The sequence below is a fragment of the Lolium perenne genome, chromosome 4, assembly GCF_019359855.2.
Source record: "Lolium perenne isolate Kyuss_39 chromosome 4, Kyuss_2.0, whole genome shotgun sequence".
Lineage (NCBI taxonomy): Eukaryota > Viridiplantae > Streptophyta > Magnoliopsida > Poales > Poaceae > Lolium > Lolium perenne.
Window position 1 is genome coordinate 33,396,182 of NC_067247.2, and position 19,528 is coordinate 33,415,709.

Genomic DNA, 19,528 nt, shown 5'->3' on the forward strand with positions numbered 1-19,528 from the left:
TAACCCCATGGTTCAGTACAAAATTTATAATAAAACTGTCAACTTGCCATTCAATGATTTTTGTACAGCAATTAGAGTACCACAATGGGGATCATGCGAGAAGATAAGGGGATCGCCGCGAGAGCTCTTAAACCTCTTTGAGATGATTTGTCATGGAAGGAGCTTCTCAGAGGATGGTGGTAAAATCAGTAGCATTCAACTCCCAGCTATCCGCTATTTTGCTTATTTCATTACTAAGTGCGTTCTTGCTAGAAAGAATGGTAGTAAATTATCTATCCAGGATTTAGCTTTTCTAGCTGCTGCACTGCAAAGTAATAGGGCTTATAATTTGGGTGCATTGATAGCCTATAGACTTGCTACTAACCGTGAGAAGGGCGGAGTTTGTGGAGGTCTCATCGCCTCTCGTTTACTAGCTTTGCATGGAGTAGAACCTCACCATCTTGATATGCAACTTCCCATAGAGAAACTTGACATAGTCTCCATGATTAAACATGAATTTGTTTCTGATTCACCTAACTTGAGTAACCTGTCTTACAAGATAACATTTTACAAGAAGACTTGAAGAACAACTAAGAAAACTGAAAAACTAGTAGGATTGCCTGCACCTGTTCTATTTAACCTTGATTCCAGGGAGGATTGGTCAGTCACGGAAGGTGCATTGAATGCATACATGGAGGGAGGAGGCCACCATGCAAGAGACAACACGGAGGAGGCCGAGGAACACCTCGACTCGTCATCCGATGCAGCAAGTTCTTCGCATCAACATTTTGGGCATGTGGAGCCTCCACGCTTTTCTTCTGCATCGGGACATCACTATGACTATGCCATGTATGATCCACCGGCGTGGAACAGCGACCCTCGCTGGGGTTGAACTCCACTTAGGCCAAAAGCCTAAGCTTGGGGGGAGGTATACCGGCATCACGCATTCTTTGCATATTATGGTTGCTGGATACTTGTATATACTTGTTTAGTTTCTTTGAGTGGTTTTCTAATGAGAGAGAGATGATATTTGGGGAAGTGCTGCCTGAAAAAAGATTCTGGACTGTTACCAAAAGAATTCTCAAAAATAGCCAGAACGATATTTTGCGAAGCCAATTTTTTTGCATGTTCCCCAGGCTGTTATCTAACTTTCATTAGTTGAACACATTTCGATTTGAGCAGTGGAAGAATTTCTTAAAAATCGATTACTGTACTGCTGTCAAGTTTGACGAATTCCTGCTGCTTTGTGTTTATATGACTCTTCTAGTTTTCATTTTCTTGTTTTCACTTTGTTTCTTTTCTAAAACACAAAAAGACCAAAAAATATTTCTGTTGTTTCTCTTCACCATTTGCTTGTTTTGGTTTCTTGCATTTATTTTGCTTTATTTGCTATCGTTGGTTTGCTATAAGAAAATCCAAAAAGATTTTGCTTTGTTTGCTTGTTTCCTTTTGTTCTTGTTTCCAATTCGAAAACACCAAAAATATTTGTTGTTCTTCTTTAGTTTTGTAAAGTTCATTATGAGTTCAATGGTCTTCGGTGGCTGGAGCGTGGTTTTCATTTCATATTATTCAAGCTACACAAGTGAAAGGCAATAATGACGATCTACGACAATTCGAATGTGGTGAGAGGCTGGTATGAACTCTATTTGTTTTCATTTTTTGTACATATACTCATCCATGTGAGCATGCTTAGTTCGTTCATGTGAGGTATATGTCATTTAAGAAAGTCTAGTAGTTCATGATCTCTCATGTTTAGCTCCAATTTATTAATATGAGTAGCATGTCATGGATGTTTGCTTGCATTGTTTTATTCATAAGTAGGTATGACATTGTGGTATCCTCCTCTGAATAATTCATCTGAATCGACTTGGCACATGCTCACGCATGCATATGACTGAACAAAAGTCAATTAAGCCTCTATGATTTACATTGCTTCAGAGTTCTTGTATCACTTTTATGCCTTCGTTAATTTATTTTGCCGCAAGCATGATTATGACAGTGACTGCTCTCTTGATTTGTCGCTCCCCAGTCTATTGCTAGCCTTCACTTGTACTGAGCGGGAACGCTGCTCGTGCTTCCAAACCCCTGAAAACCAAGTTGTTCCAAAGTGTCCACCATAAATACCTATGCATGGCATTTCAAACCATTCCAAGTAAATTCTCATGCGCTACCTTTAAAACCTTCAAAATGCTTCTCAATTTGTGTTAATGTTTTATAGTTCATGAGGAAGTATGTGGTGTTTATCTTTCGACCTTGTCATTTGCTTTTGATGGACTTTTATAATAAGAGCTGGCAACGGGGTGCCCAGCCCCAACTGATAACTTCATTAATAATTCTCTTCACATGTTTTGCTCTGATTCATCAGTAAGCAACTTAATTTTGCAAATAGACACTCCTCCATGGTATGAGATTGATGGAAGGCACCCGAGGATTCGGTTAGCCATGGCTTGTGTAAGCAAAGGTTGGGGGGAGTGTCGCCCATAATAAAACTAAAGTACATGTGTAAACAAAAGAGAAGAGGGATGATCTACCTTGCTGGTAGCTAGAAATAACGTCCTTCATGGGAGCCGCTCTTGAAAGTCTGGTTGGCGAGGTAGTTGGTGTACCCATTGATAACCCACAAGTATAGGGGATCGCGGCAGTCTTCGAGGGAAGTAAAACCCAAATTTATTGATTCGACACAAGGGGAGGTAAAGAATACTTATAAGCCTTAACAACTGAGTTGTCAATTCAGCTACACCTGGAAAAGCACTAGTAACAGGGGTGATGTGAAAGCAGCAGTAATATGAGAGCAATAGTAATAGTAACACAACAGCAGTAACAGTAACACAGAGGCGATGGCACCAGAAAATAGTTGATACTACTTCCAATGACATATAGAACGAGTATATGATGATGAGAGATGGACCGGGGTTCCCAGCGATCTACACTAGTGGTAACTCTCCAATAACAAGCGACAAGTGTTGGGTGAACAAATTACAGTTGGGCAATTGATAGGATTGATAAAGCATTAAGAAAGAACATCAATTCATTAATCATGTAGGCATGTTTTCCATATATAGTCGTACGTGCTCGCAATGAGAAACTTGCACAACATCTTTTGTCCTACCAGCCGGTGGCAGCCGGGCCTCAAGGGAATCTACTGGATATTAAGGTACTCCTTTTAATAGAGCACCGGAGCAAAGCATTAACACTTGGTGAAAACATGTGATCCTCATATCTAAGCCTTTCCCTCCAGTTGTCCCAATTTCTGTCACTTTGGGGCCTTTGGTTCCGGACATAGACATGTGCATACAACTTGTAGATACAATCTAAGCAATAAGTATAGAGCTTAAATCTAAGATCATGCCACTCGGGCCCTAGTGACAAGCATTAAGCATAACAAGATTTCAGCAACAATAACTTCACAAACTTTATAGATAGACTAATCATAATGTATCATCCATCGGATCCCAACAAACACAACACCGATTACATCAGATGGATCTCAATCATGTAAGGCAGCTCATGAGATCATTATATTGAAGTACATGGGATAGAGAGTACCAACTAGCTACTGTTAGAACCCGTAGTCCATGGGGGAACTACTCCCGGAGCATGATGGAGGCGGTGGCGTTGATGGAGATGGCTTCCGGGGGCACTTCCCCGTCCCGGCAGGGTGCCGGAACAGAGACTTCTGTCCCCCGAATTGGAGTTTCGCGATGGCGGCGGCGCCCCTGGAGTCTTTCTGTAGTTTCATCAATTGGTATCGAGTTTTTAGGTCGAAAGGGATTATATAGGCGAAGAGGCGGCGCAGGAGGGCACCTGGGGCCTCCTCCCCATAGGCCGGCACGGCCAGGGTGGAGCCCGCGTGGCCCTGGTGTGTGGTGGCCCCCTGGCCCGCCTCCGACTCTCCTTCGGTGTTCTGGGGTCTTCCGGGAAAAATAAGATACTGGGTCTTTGTTTCGTCGAATTCCGAGAATATTGCCCGAACAACCTTTCTGGAACCAAAAACAGCAGAAAACAGGAACTGGCACTGTGGCATCTTGTTAATAGGTTAGTTCCGGAAAACGCATAAAAACATTATAAAGTGCGAGCAAAACATGTAAGTATTATCATAAAACAAGCATGGAACATCAGAAATTATGGATACGTTGGAGACGTATCAGCATCCCCAAGCTTAGTTCCTACTCGTCCTCGAGTAGGTAAACGATAAAAAGAATAATTTCTGTAGTGACATGCTACTTACATAACCTTGATCATACTATTACAAAGCATATGAGATGAATGAAGTGACTCAAGGCAATGATCTATAGTTGCTAACAAATAGATAACATATAGCAAAACTTTTCATGAAGAGTACTTTCAAGACAAGCATCAAAAGCCTTGCATAAGAGTTAACTCATAAAGCAATAGATTCAAAGTAAAGGCATCGAAGCAACACAAAGGAAGATTAAGTTTCAGCGGTTGCTTTCAACTTTCAACATGCATATCTTATGGATAATTGTCAATACAGAGTAATATGATGAATGCAAATAAGCAAGTATGTAAGAATCAATGCACAGTTGACACAAGTGTTTGCTTCTAAGGTGGAAGGAAGTAGGTAAACTGACTCAACATAAAGTAAAAGAAAGGCCCTTCGCAGAGGGAAGCAGGGATTAAATCATGTGCTAGAGCTTTTTAAGTTTTGAAATCATATAGAGAGCATAAAAGTAAAATTTTGAGAGGTGTTTGTTGTTGTCAACGAATGGTAGTGGGCACTCTAACCCCCTTGCCAGACAAACCTTCAAAGAGCGGCTCCCATGAATTATTTTTATTTTTGGGTGGCACTCCTTCCAACCTTTCTTTCACAAACCATGGCTACCCGAATCCTCGGGTGCCTGCCAACAATCTCATACCATGAAGGAGTGCCTGTTTATTTTAGTTTTATTATGATGACACTCCTCCCCACCTTTGCTTTCTCAAGCCATGGCTAACCGAATCCTCGGGTGCCGTCCAACAATCACATACCATGGAGGAGTGTCTATTTAGGTTAATTAATTTGGGACTGGGAATCCCATTGCCAGCTCTTTTTGCAAAATTATTGGATAAGCGGATGAAGCCACTAGTCCATTGGTGAAAGTTGCCCAACAAGATTGAAAGATAAAACACCACATACTTCCTCATGAGCTATAAAACATTGACACAAATTGAGAAGCATTTTGAATTGTTTAAAGGTAGCACATGAAGTATTTACTTGGAATGGCAGGAAATACCACATAGTAGGTAGGTATGGTGGACACAAATGGCATAGGTTTTGGCTCAAGGTTTTGGATGCACGAGAAGCATTTCCTCTCAGTACAAGGCTTAGGCTAGCAAGGTTGTTTGAAGCAAACACAAGTATGAACCGGTACAGCAAAACTTTACATAAAAACATATTGCAAGCATTATAATACTCTACACTGTCTTCCTTGTTACTCAAACACTTTTACCATAAAATATCTAGACCTTAAGAGAGACCCATCATGTAAACAAATTTTAACAAGCTCTACAGTAGTTCTCCACTAATAGGTTTAAACTACATTAAAAAAAAGACTTAATCATGATCTACTTGAGAGCTCAAAACAATTGCCAAGTGTCAAATTATTCAAAACATTATGAGGCATTTTCTGTTTCCAACCAAATAACCATAAGTGTTGTAGCTTCCAACTTTTATCATTGAACATTAAAAATAAAACGAAGAACAAGTGTTCATATGAAAAAGCGGAGCGTATATCTCTCCCACACAAGGATTGCTAGGATCCGAATTTATTCAAACACAAACAAAAATAAAAGCACACAGACGCTCCAAGTAAAGCACATAAGATGTGACCGAATAAAAATATAGTTTCAATAGAAGAAACCTGATAAGTTGATGAAGAAGGGGATGCCTTGGGCATCCCCAAGCTTAGACGCTTGAGTCTTCTTGAAATATGCAGGGATGAACCACGGGGGCATCCCCAAGCTTAGACTTTTCACTCTTCTCGATCATATATCATCCTCCTCTCTTGACCCTTGAAAACTTCCTTCACACCAAACTTCTCATAAACTTCATTAGAGGGGTTAGTACTAAAAAAACTTGAATCCACTTTTAGTCCTGTAGTGACACATTGCAATAACTCAATAAAACATTAGCTACAGCTCTCCACGTCTAGAAAGCCTTGCTTAAAGTCCACGAGAGACAATGCAAAAAACAGAGACAGAATCTGCCAAAACAGAACAGCCAGTAAAGACGAATTTTAAAGAGGTACTCCCGTTGCTCAAATCAGAAAACTCAAAACTAATGAAAGTTGCGTACATATCTGAGGATCACTCATAAAAATTGGCAGAATTTTCTGAGTTACCTACAGAGAATTAGGCCCAAATTCGTGACAGCAATGAAATCTGTTTCTGCGCAGAAATCCAAATCTAGTATCAACCTTCGATTAGAGGCTTCACTTGGCACAATAATGCAATAAAATAAAGATAAGGAGAGGTCTCTACAGTGGTAACAACTTCCAAAACACAACAAAACAGTAGCAAAGTAAACACATGGGTTATCTCCCAAGAAGTTCTTTCTTTATAGCCATTAAGATGGGCTCAGCAGTTTTAATGATGCACTCGCAAGAAATAAGAGTTGAAGAAAAAGAGAGCATCAAAAAGCAAATTCAAAACACATTTAAGCCTAACATGCTTCCTATGCATAGGAATCTTGTAAATAAACAAGTTCATGAAGAGCAAAGTGACAAGCATAGGAAGATAAAACAAGTGTAGCTTCAAAAATTTCAGCATATAGAGAGGCATTTTAGTACCATGCAAATTTCTACAACCATATTTTCCTCTCTCATAATAATTTTCAGTAGCTTCATGAATAAACTCAACAATATAACTATCACATAAAGCATGCTTTTCATGATCCATAAGCACATTTTTTATCAAACTCAAAAATAGTGGGATCAAAACTTTCAAATCCACTTTTATCAATAATATAACAAGATGATCGATCAATCTCAAGAGATATGGGACACATAGATAAAGTTAAATCCTCTCCAATCCCATTTTCATTAGTAGTACAATTAATATTATCAAGTAACATAGGACCATCATCTAGAGCTTTATCATAACATTTGCTACGCAAAATTCTTTAGTACCATGCATTTCGACATCAGGCACAAACAAAGCATTATCATAAGATTTATCAAAGTAGCATGGATTATCATAAATAACAGTAGCATAATCATTCTCACAAGTTTTACTCATAGGTACTATTTCAAGAGAATCCACAGGAACATAACATTCAACCTCCTTCGGTAAGCATGGAGGACAATCAAATAGTGTAAGAGATAAAGAGTTACTCTCATTAGAAGGTTGGCATGGGTAGCTAATCCATTCTTCCTCCTTTTGTTCATCACTCTCCTCTTCTTTTTCATCCAATGAGCTTTCAGGTTCATCAATTTCCTCCTCTTTTTCATCCAATGAGCTTTCAGGTTCATCAATTTCTTCTTCCACAGGTTCCTGCAAATTGTGAGTGCATTCTTGTGCATTAATGAGTCTCTCTTTATAATCAATGATATAAGGATTATCACTGTAACTTTCATTGCAAAAATTAAGGATAGAAGAGAACATAATCTTTAAGGTCCTTACAAACAACACAAGTTTCATAATTTTTAACCATGAAGGATTCTATCTTAGAGGCTCCCATAAATAAAACAAATTGTTCTACCTCTTCGAACCCAAGATGAATATAGCTATTCCAATTATAGTTCTTAATTAAAACTTCTTCACTAAAGCCACATTGAAATTTCAGATGTTTAGTATCCTCTTTAGAGCAACAATTTATATCATGGCGTTTAAGCAAAATTTTAGCAATTGTATTCAATTTTTCTATCATAGCACTCATTACTTTACCAGTTCTTGATTCTCTATAATTATTATAATATTCTATGAGCTCCAAGTAGGTTGTTGGTTCTCCCATAACAGCAGTTTTTAATTTTTAGGTTTTTCAAATTTTTATGGATTTTTGGGTATATAAGAAAAGTAAAACAAGACAAAAAGAAACTAAGCAAAAGTAAACTAAGAAAAATAATACTAGACAAAAATAAACTAAGCACAAATAAACTAGACAAAAGTAAACTAAGCAAAACAAAATAAAATAAAATAAAAAGAGAGAGAGAGGTAGAGTGTACTCCCCAGGTGAACTTATGAGTAGAGCTATGCCTCCCCGGCAACGGCGCCAGAAAACAGTCTTGATAACCCACAAGTATAGGGGATCGCGGCAGTCTTCGAGGGAAGTAAAACCCAAATTTATTGATTCGACACAAGGGGAGGTAAAGAATACTTATAAGCCTTAACAACTGAGTTGTCAATTCAGCTGCACCTGGAAAAGCACTAGTAACAGGGGTGATGTGAAAGCAGCAGTAATATGAGAGCAATAGTAATAGTAACACAAGAGCAGAATACTTGAATACGTAGGCGATGGCACCAGAAAATAGTTGATACTACTTCCAATGACATATAGAACGAGTATATGATGATGAGAGATGGACCGGGGTTCCCAGCGATCTACACTAGTGGTAACTTTCCAATAACAAGTGACAAGTGTTGGGTGAACAAATTACAGTTGGGCAATTGATAGGATTGATAAAGCATTAAGAAAGAACATCAATTCATTAATCATGTAGGCATGTTTTCCATATATAGTCGTACATGCTTGATACGTCTCCAATGTATCCATAATTTCTGATGCTCCATGCTTGTTTTATGACAATACTTACATGTTTTGCTTGCACTTTATAATGTTTTTATGTGTTTTCCGGAACTAACCTATTAACAAGATGCCGAAGTGTCAGTTCCTGTTTTCTACTGTTTTTGGTTCCAGAAAGGCTGTTCGGGCAATATTCTCGGAATTGGACAAAATCAACGCCAAACATCCTATTTTTCCCGGAAGCATCCAGAACACCGAAGGAGAGTCGGAGGAGAGCCAGGGGGCCACCAGAGGGGTGGGCCGCGTGGGCCAGACCCTGGTCGCGCCCCCCTATGGGGAGGCCACCCTGTCGACCCTCCTGCGCCGCCTCTTCGCCTATATAACCCCTTTCGACCTAAAAACGCAGTACCAATTGACGAAACTCCAGAAAGACTCCAGGGGCGCCGCCGCCATCGCGAAACTCCAATTCGGGGGACAGAACTCTCTGTTCCGGCACCCTGCCGGGACGGGGAAGTGCCCCCGGAAGCCATCTCTATCAACGCCACCGCCTCCATCATGCTCCGTGAGTAGTTCCCCCATGGACTACGGGTTCTAGCAGTAGCTAGTTGGTACTCTCTATCCCATGTACTTCAATACAATGATCTCATGAGCTGCCTTACATGATTGAGATCCATCTGATGTAATCGGTGTTGTGTTTGTTTGGATCCGATGGATGATACATTATGATTAGTCTATCTATAAAGTTTGTGAAGTTATTGTTGCTGCAATCTTGTTATGCTTAATGCTTGTCACTAGGGCCCGAGTGGCATGATCTTAGATTTGAGCTCTATACTTATTGCTTAGATTGTATCTACAAGTTGTATGCACATGTCACTGTCCGGAACCAAAGGCCCCGAAGTGACAAGAATCGGGACAACCGGAGGGGATGGCGGTGATGTGAGGATCACATGTTTTCACGGAGTGTTAATGCTTTGCTCCGGTACTCTATTAAAAGGAGTACCTTAATATCCAGTAGATTCCCTTGAGGCCCGGCTGCCACCGGCTGGTAGGACAAAAGATGTTGTGCAAGTTTCTCATTGCGAGCACGTACGACTATATATGGAAAACATGCCTACATAATTAATAATCTGGATGTTCTGTCTTAATGCTTTATCAATTCTGTCAATTGCCCAACTGTAATTTGTTCACCCAACACTTGTCACTTGTTATTGGAGAGTTACCACTAGTGTAGATCGCTGGGAACCCCGGTCCATCTGTCATCATCATATATTCGTTCTACATGTCATTGGAAGTAGTATCAACTATTTTCTGGTGCCATTGCTCTCATATTGCTATTACTGCTGTTGTGTTACTGTTACTACTGCTCTCATATTACTGCTACTTTCACATCACCCTTGTTGCTAGTGCTTTTCCAGGTGCAGCTGAATTGACAACTCAGTTGTTAAGGCTTATAAGTATTATTTACCTCCCCTTGTGTCGAATCAATAAATTTGGGTTTTACTTCCCTTGAAGACTACCGCGATCCCCTATACTTGTGGGTTATCAAGACTGTTTTCTGGCGCCGTTGCCGGGGAGGCATAGCTCTACTCATAAGTTCACCTGGGGAGTACACTCTACCTCTCTCTCTGTTTTTATTTTCTTTTATTTCGTTTCGCTTAGTTTACTTTTGTCTAGTTTATTTGTGCTTAGTTTATTTCTGTCTAGTATTATTTTGCTTAGTTTACTTTTGTCTAGTTTCTTTTTGTCTTGTTTTACTTTTCTCATATACCCAAAAATCCATAAAAATTTGAAAAACCTAAAAATTAAAAACTGCTGTTATGGGAGAACCAACAACCTACTTGGAGCTTATAGAATGTTATAATAATTATAGAGAATCAAGAACTGGTAAAGTAATGAGTGCTGTGATAGAAAAATTGAAAACAATTGCTAAAATCTTGCTTAAACGCCATGATATAAACTGTTGCTCTCAACAGGACACTAAACATCTTAAATTTCAATGTGGCTTTAGTGAGGAATTTTTAATTAAGAGCTATAATCGGAATTGCTATATTCATTATGGGTTCGAAGAGGTAGAACAATTTGTCGTATTTATAGGAGCCTCTGAGTAGAATCCTTCATGGTTAAGAATTATGAAACTTGTGCTGTTTGTAAGGACCTTAAAGATTATGTCTCTTCTATCCTTAATTTTTTCAATGAAAGTTACAGTGATAATCCTTATATCATTGATTATAAAGAGAGACTCATTAACGCACAAGAATGCACTCACAATTTGCAGGAACCTGTGGAGGAAGAAATTGATGAACCTGAAAGCTCATTGGATGAAAAAGAGGAGGAAATTGATGAACCTGAAAGCTCATTGGATGAAAAAGAAGAGGAGAGCGATGAACAAAAGGAGGAAGAATGGATTAGCTACCCATGCCAACCTTCTAATGAGAGTAACTCTTTATCTCTTACACTATTTGATTGTCCTCCATGCTTACCGAAAGAGGTTGAATGTTATGTTCCTGTGGATTCTCTTGAAATAGTACCTATGAGTAAAACTTGTGAGAATAATTATGCTAATGTTATTTATGATAATCCATGCTACTTTGATAAATCTTATGATAATGCTTTGTTTGTGCCTGATGTCGAAATGCATGGTACTAAAGAATTTTGCTTGGCAAATGTTTATGATAAATCTTTAGATGATGGTCCTATGTTACTTGATAATATTAATTGTACTACTAATGAAAATGGGATTGGAGAGATCTTGACATTATCTATGAGTCCCATATCTCTTGAGATTGATCAATCATCTTGTTATATTATTGATAAAAGTGTGTTCGAAAGTTTTAATCCCACTATTTTTGAGCTTGATAAAAATTATGTGTCTATGGATCATGAAAAGTATGCTGCATGTGATAGTTATATTGTTGAGTTTATTCATGAAGCTACTGAAAATTATTATGAGAGAGGAAAATATGGTTGTAGAAATTTGCATGGTACTAAAACACCTCTCTATATGCTTAAAAATTTGAAGTTACTCTTGTTTTATCTTCTTATGCTTGCTACTTTGTTATTCATGAATTTATTTGTGTACAAGATTCCTATGCATAGGAAGTGGGTTAGACTTAAATGTGTTATGGATTTGCCTCTTGATGCTCTCTTTTGTTTCAAATACTATTTCTTGCGAGTGCATCATTAAAACTGCTGAGCCCATCTTAATGGCTGTAAAGAAAGAACTTCTTGGGAGATAACCCATGTGTTATTTTGCTACAGTACTTTGTTTTATATTTGTGTCTTAGAAGTTGTTTACTACTGTATCAACCTCTCCTTATCTTAGTTTTGTGTTTTGTTGTGCCAAGTGAAGCCTCTAATCGAAGGTTGATACTAGATTTGGATTTCTGCGCAGAAACAGATTTCTAACTGTCACGAATCTGGGCTGTTTTCTCTGTAGGTAACTCAGAAAAATATGCCAATTTACGTGCGTGTTCCTCAGATATGTACGCAACTTTCATTAGTTTTGAGTTTTCTGATTTGAGCAACGGAAGTATTTATTAAAAATTCATCTTTACTGGCTGTTCTGTTTTGGCAGATTCTGTCTCTGTTTTTTGCATTGTCTCTTGTGGACTTTAAGCGAGGTTTTCTAGACGTGGAGAGCTGTAGCTAATGTTTTATTGAGTTCTTGCAATGTGTCACTACAGGACCAAGGTGGATTCAAGTTTTTTTGAGTACTAACCCCTCTAATGAAGTTTATGAGAAGTTTGGTGTGAAGGAAGTTTTCAAGGGTCAAGAGAGGAGGATGATATATGATCAAAAAGAGTGAAAAGTCTAAGCTTGGGGATGCCCCCGTGGTTCATCCCTGCATATTTCAAGAAGACTCAAGCGTCTAAGCTTGGGGATGCCCAAGGCATCCCCTTCTTCATCAACTTATCAGGTTTCTTCTATTGAAACTATATTTTTATTCGGTCACATCATATGTGCTTTACTTGGAGCGTTTGTGTGCTTTTATTTTTGTTTTTGTTTGAATAAATTCGGATCCTAGCAATCCTTGTTTGGGAGAGATACACGCTCCGCTTTTTCATATGAACACTTGTTCTTCGTTTTACTTTTAATGTTCAATGATAAAAGTTGGAAGCTACAGCACTTATGGTTATTTGGTTGGAAACAGAAAATGCCTCATATGTCTTGGATAATTTGATACTTGGCAATTGTTTTGAGCTCTCAAGTAGATCATGATTAAGTTTTTTCATGTAGTTTAAACCTATTAGTGGAGAACTACTGTAAAGCTTGTTGAAATTGGTTTGCATAATTGATCTCTCTTAAGGTCTAGATATTTTCTGGTAAAAGTGTTTGAGCAACAAGGAAGACAGTGTAGAGTATTATAATGCTTGCAATATGTTCTTATGTGAGTTTTGCTGTACCGGTTCATACTTGTGTTTGCTTCAAATAACCTTGCTAGCCCAAAACCTTGTATCAAGAGGGAATACTTCTCATGCATCCAAAATACTTGAGCCAACCACTATGCCATTTGTGTCCACCATACCTACCTACTATGTGGTATTTCCCGCCATTCCAAAGTAAATTGCTTGAGTGCTACCTTTAAACAATTCAAAATGCTTCTCAATTTGTGTCAATGTTTTATAGCTCATGAGGAAGTATGTGGTGTTTTATCTTTCAATCTTGTTGGGCAACTTTCACCAATGGACTAGTGGCTTCGTCCGCTCATCCAATAATTTTGCAAAAAGAGCTGGCAATGGGATTCCCAGTCCCAAATTAATTAACAAAAAAATAGACACTCCTCCATGGTATGTGATTGTTGGACGGCACCCGAAGGATTCGGTTAGCCATGGCTTGAGAAAGCAAAGGTGGGGAGGAGTGTCATCATAATAAAACTAAAATAAAAAGGCACTCCTTCATGGTATGAGATTGTTGGCAGGCACCCGAGGATTCGGTTAGCCATGGTTTGTGAAAGAAAGGTTGGAAGGAGTGCCACCCAAAAATAAAATAAAATGGGAGCCGCTCTTTGAAGGTTTGTCTAGCGAGGGGGTTAGAGTGCCCACTACCATTCGTTGACAACAACAAACACCTCTCAAAATTTCACTTTTATGCTCTCTTTATGTTTTCAAAACTAAAGCTCTAGCACAAATATAGCAATCAATGCTTCCCTCTGCGAAGGGCCTTTCTTTTACTTTATGTTGAGTCAGTTTACCTACTTCCTTCCATCTTAGAAGCAAACACTTGTGTCAACTGTGCATTGATTCTTACATACTTGCTTATTTGCATTCATCATATTACTTTGCGTTGACAATTATCCATGAGATATGTATGTTGAAAGTTGAAAGCAACCGCTGAAACTTATATCTTCCTTTGTGTTGCTTCGATGCCTTTACTTTGAATTTATTGCTTTATGAGTTAACTCTTATGCAAGACTTTTGATGCTTGTCTTGAAGTACTCTTCATGAAAAGTTTTGCTATATGTTATCTATTTGTTAGCAACTATAGATCATTGCCTTGAGTCACTTCATTCATTTCATATGCTTTGTAATAGTATGATCAAGGTTATGTAAGTAGCATGTCACTATAGAAATTATTCTTTTTATCGTTTACCTGCTCGGGACGAGCAGAAACTAAGCTTGGGGATGCTGATACGTCTCCAAATCCATAATTTCTGATGTTCCATGCTTGTTTTATGACAATACTTACATGTTTTGCTTGCACTTTATAATGTTTTTATGCGTTTTCCGGAACTAACCTATTAACAAGATGCCGAAGTGCCAGTTCCTGTTTTCTGCTGTTTTTGGTTCCAGAAAGGTTGTTCGGGCAATATTCTCGGAATTGGACGAAATCAACGCCAAACATCCTATTTTTCCTGGAAGCATCCAGAACACCGAAGGAGAGTCGGAGGAGAGCCAGGGGGCCACCAGAGGGGTGGGCCGCGTGGGCCAGACCCTAGCCGCGCCCCCCTATGGGGAGGCCACCCTGTCGACCCTCCTGCGCCGCCTCTTCGCCTATATAACCCCTTTCGACCTAAAAACGCAGTACCAATTGACGAAACTCCAGAAAGACTCCAGGGGCGCCACCGCCATCGCGAAACTCCAATTCGGGGGACAGAACTCTCTGTTCCGGCACCCTGTCGGGATGGGGAAGTGCCCCCGGAAGCCATCTCCATCAACGCCACCGCCTCCATCATGCTCCGTGAGTAGTTCCCCCATGGACTACGGGTTCTAGCAGTAGCTAGTTGGTACTCTCTATCCCATGTACTTCAATACAATGATCTCATGAGCTGCCTTACATGATTGAGATCCATCTGATGTAATTGGTGTTGTGTTTGTTGGGATCCGATGGATGATACATTATGATTAGTCTATCTATAAAGTTTGTGAAGTTATTGTTGCTGCAATCTTATTATGCTTAATGCTTGTCACTAGGGCCCGAGTGGCATGATCTTAGATTTGAGCTCTATACTTATTGCTTAGATTGTATCTACAAGTTGTATGCACATGTCACTGTCCGGAACCAATGGCCCCGAAGTGACAAGAATCGGGACAACCGGAGGGGATGGCGGTGATGTGAGGATCACATGTTTTCACGGAGTGTTAATGCTTTGCTCCGGTACTCTATTAAAAGGAGTACCTTAATATCCAGTAGATTCCCTTGAGGCCCGGCTGCCACCGGCTGGTAGGACAAAAGATGTTGTGCAAGTTTCTCATTGCGAGCACGTACGACTATATATGGAAAACATGCCTACATAATTAATAATCTGGATGTTATGTCTTAATGCTTTATCAATTCTGTCAATTGCCCAACTATAATTTGTTCACCCAACACTTCTCACTTATTATTGGAGAGTTACCACTAGTGTAGATCACTGGGAACCCCGGCCCATCTGTCATCATCATATATTCGTTCTACATGTCATTGGAAGTAGTATCAACTATTTTCTGGTGCCATTGCTCTCATATTGCTATTCTTTGCTGTGTTACTTTACCGCTCTCATATTATCGCTACTTTCACATCACCCCTGTTGCTAGTGCTTTTCCAGGTGCAGCTGAATTGACAACTCAGTTGTTAAGGCTTATAAGTATTCTTTACCTCCCCTTGTGTCGAATCAATAAATTTGGGTTTTACTTCCCTCGAAGACTGCCGCGATCCCCTATACTTGTGGGTTATCAGTGCTCGCAATGAGAAACTTGCACAACATCTTTTGTCCTACCAGCCGGTGGCAGCCGGGCCTCAAGGGAATCTACTGGATATTAAGGTACTCCTTTTAATAGAGCACCGGAGCAAAGCATTAACACTTGGTGAAAACATGTGATCCTCATATCTAAGCCTTTCCCTCCAGTTGTCCCAATTTCTGTCACTTTGGGGCCTTTGGTTCCGGACATAGACATGTGCATACAACTTGTAGATACAATCTAAGCAATAAGTATAGAGCTTAAATCTAAGATCATGCCACTCGGGCCCTAGTGACAAGCATTAAGCATAACAAGATTGCAGCAACAATAACTTCACAAACTTTATAGATAGACTAATCATAATGTATCATCCATCGGATCCCAACAAACACAACACCGATTACATCAGATGGATCTCAATCATGTAAGGCAGCTCATGAGATCATTGTATTGAAGTACATGGGATAGAGAGTACCAACTAGCTACTGCTAGAACCCGTAGTCCATGGGGGAACTACTCACGGAGCATGATGGAGGCGGTGGCGTTGATGGAGATGGCTTCCGGGGGCATTTCCCCGTCCCGGCAGGGTGCCGGAACAGAGACTTCTGTCCCCCGAATTGGAGTTTCGCGATGGCGGCGGCGCCCACAGGTCTTTTACGGAGTTTCGTCAATTGGTATCGAGTTTTTAGGTCGAAAGGGCTTATATAGGCGAAGAGGCGGCGCAGGAGGGCGCCTGGGGCCTCCTCCCCATAGGCCGGCGCGGCTAGGGTGGAGCCCGCGCGGCCCTGGCGTGTGGTGGCCCCTTGGCCCGCCTCCGACTCTCCTTCGGTGTTCTGGGGTCTTCCGGGAAAAATAAGATACTGGGTCTTTGTTTCGTCGAATTCCGAGAATATTGCCCGAACAGCCTTTCTGGAACCAAAAACAGCAGAAAACAGGAACTGGCACTATGACATCTTGTTAATAGATTAGTTCCGGAAAACGCATAAAAACATTATAAAGTGTGAGCAAAACATGTAAGTATTGTCATAAAACAAGCATGGAACATCAGAAATTATGGATACGTTGGAGACGTATCACCCATTACCATTCGTTGACAACAACAAACACCTCTCAAAATGATTTTACTCCTGTTTTAAAAATGAAAAGCTCTAGCGCATGTTAATCCCTGCTTCCCTCTGCGAAGGGTCAATCTTTTACTTTTATGTTGTGTCTCCATCCTTTCTTTGAGCACTTTCTTGAGAGCACAACTGTCATTCTTAGTGTAATATGCTTGTCCCAAAATATGATTGGATGTGGTATAACTTTGATGCTTTTATCTTTGACAATCTCTATTTCTAGTCTTTCTATGAACCTCAGAGGTGCCTGGGCATTTATGTTTTGCTGTTCAAATTCGGGCAAGCGAGATACCACTTTATCATACCCTTTTATGAACATTGCAATCCTGCTTATAGACATGATTCATGATGCTTATTATTAATTGTTGGCACCTTTCCATGATTGACATAGCTATTGGATGATCTTATTTGCATGTACCTTATTATGAACTGCCTAAGTGTTAGCCATATCATAAGAATATTTACATCATATGAGCAAATGTGTTCGTGAAAGTTCTTTTATCGCACTCAGTTGTTAACTGAATTGCTTGAGGACAAGCAATAAGCTAAGCTTGGGGGGAGTTGATACGTCCAAAACGTATCTACTTTCCCGAACACTTTTGCTATTGTTTTGCCTCTAATTTGTGTATTTTGTATACAACTAACACAGACTAACGCTGTTTTCAGCAGAATTGCTCTGGTGTCTTGTTTTTGTGCAGAAATTCAACTTTCGGGAAAATCATCGGAATTTATACCAAAGGGCCTATTTTACCTGAAGACTCAGGGAGCCAGAAGGGCAAGCCAGGTGGAGGCCCAAGGGCCCCACACACCAGGCCGACGCGGCCCAGGGGGGGGCGCCGCCCTAGTGTGTGGCCCCCTCGGCTGGCCTCCGACGCCCCCCTCTGGACTACTTAAGGGGTTCGATCTAAAAAACGAGAAAAGGAAGTCGAAGTCGCCAGAAACCCTCCAGTACGCCGCCACATCGCGAAACTCCGTCTCGGGGACCAGAAACTCCGTTCTGGCACTCCACCGGGACGGGGAATTGGAGGAGATCATCGCCATCATCACCACCGACGCCTCTCCATCGACCAGCAATGCTTCCCCCATCCATGTGTGAGTAATTCCCCCGCTGTAGGCTGAAGGGGATGATAGGGATTGGATGAGATTGGTCATGTAATAGCATAAGATTGTTAGGGCATAGTGCCTAGTGTCCGTAAGTGGTTCTTTGATGATATTGTTGCAACTTGTTATGCTTAATGCTTGTCACTAGGGCCTGAGTGCCATGATCTCAGATCTGAACATGTTATTGTTTCATCATGATATGCATTGTTTTATGATCTTACCTGCAAGTTGTATACACATGTTGCTGTCCGGAACCAAAGGCCCCGAAGTGACAGAAATCGGGACAACCGGAGGGGATGGCGGTGATGTGAGGATCACATGTGTTCACGGAGTGTTAATGCTTTGCTCCGGTACTCTATTAAAAGGAGTACCTTAATATCCAGTAGATTCCCTAGAGGCCCGGCTGCCACCGGCTGGTAGGACAAAAGATGTTGTGCAAGTTTCTCATTGCGAGCACGTACGACTATATACGGAACACATGCCTATGGATTGCTTTGTACTTGGACACCGTTTTATTATTATCTGCAAATGCCCTGCTTTGATTGTTACATGAGTTTCTCTCATCCATGCAACGCCCGTCATCCATCCCTGTGCCTACAGTATTTTAATCCTGCTGTTTACTAGAATCACTACTGTTGTCTCTGTTACTCTGCTGCTGTTATTTCGCTACTTCTAGTGCTATAAAACTGTTACTACTGATAAACTCTTGCGAGCAAGTCTGTTTCCAGGTGCAGCTGAATTGACAACTCCACTGTTAAGGCTTTCAAGTATTCTTTGTCTCCCCTTGTGTCGAATCAATAAATTGGGTTTTACTTCCCGCGAAGACTGTTGCGATCCCCTATACTTGTGGGTTATCAGAAACATGATGAAATAAGTAAAGCAAATGCAAGTAACTAATTTTTTTGTGTTTTTTTAATATGGAGTATGCAAACAAGATAGTAAATAAAACTAGCAACTAATTTTTTTGTGTTTTGATATAATGCAGCAAACAAAGAAGTAAATAAAAGTAAAGGAAGACAAAAACAAAGTAAAGAGATTGGAAGTGGAGACTCCCCTTGCAGCGTGTCTTGATCTCCCTGGCAACGGCGCCAGAAAACAGTCTTGATACGCGTACAGCACGCGACCGTTGGGAACCCCAAGAGGAAGGTGTGATGCGTACAGCGGCAAGTTTTCCCTCAGTAAGAAACCAAGGTTTATCGAACCAGTAGGAGCCAAGAAGCACGTTGAAGGTTGATGGCGGCGGAGTGTAGTGCGGCGCAACACCAGGGATTCCGGCGCCAACGTGGAACCTGCACAACACAACCAAGATACTTTGTCCCAACGTAACAGTGAGGTTGTCAATCTCACCGGCTTGCTGTAACAAAGGATTAGATGTATAGTGTGGATGATGATGTTTGCAGAGAACAGTAGAACGAGTATTGCAGTAGATTGTATCCGATGTAAAGGAATGGACCGGGGTCCACAGTTCACTAGAGGTGTCTCTCCGATAAGAATAA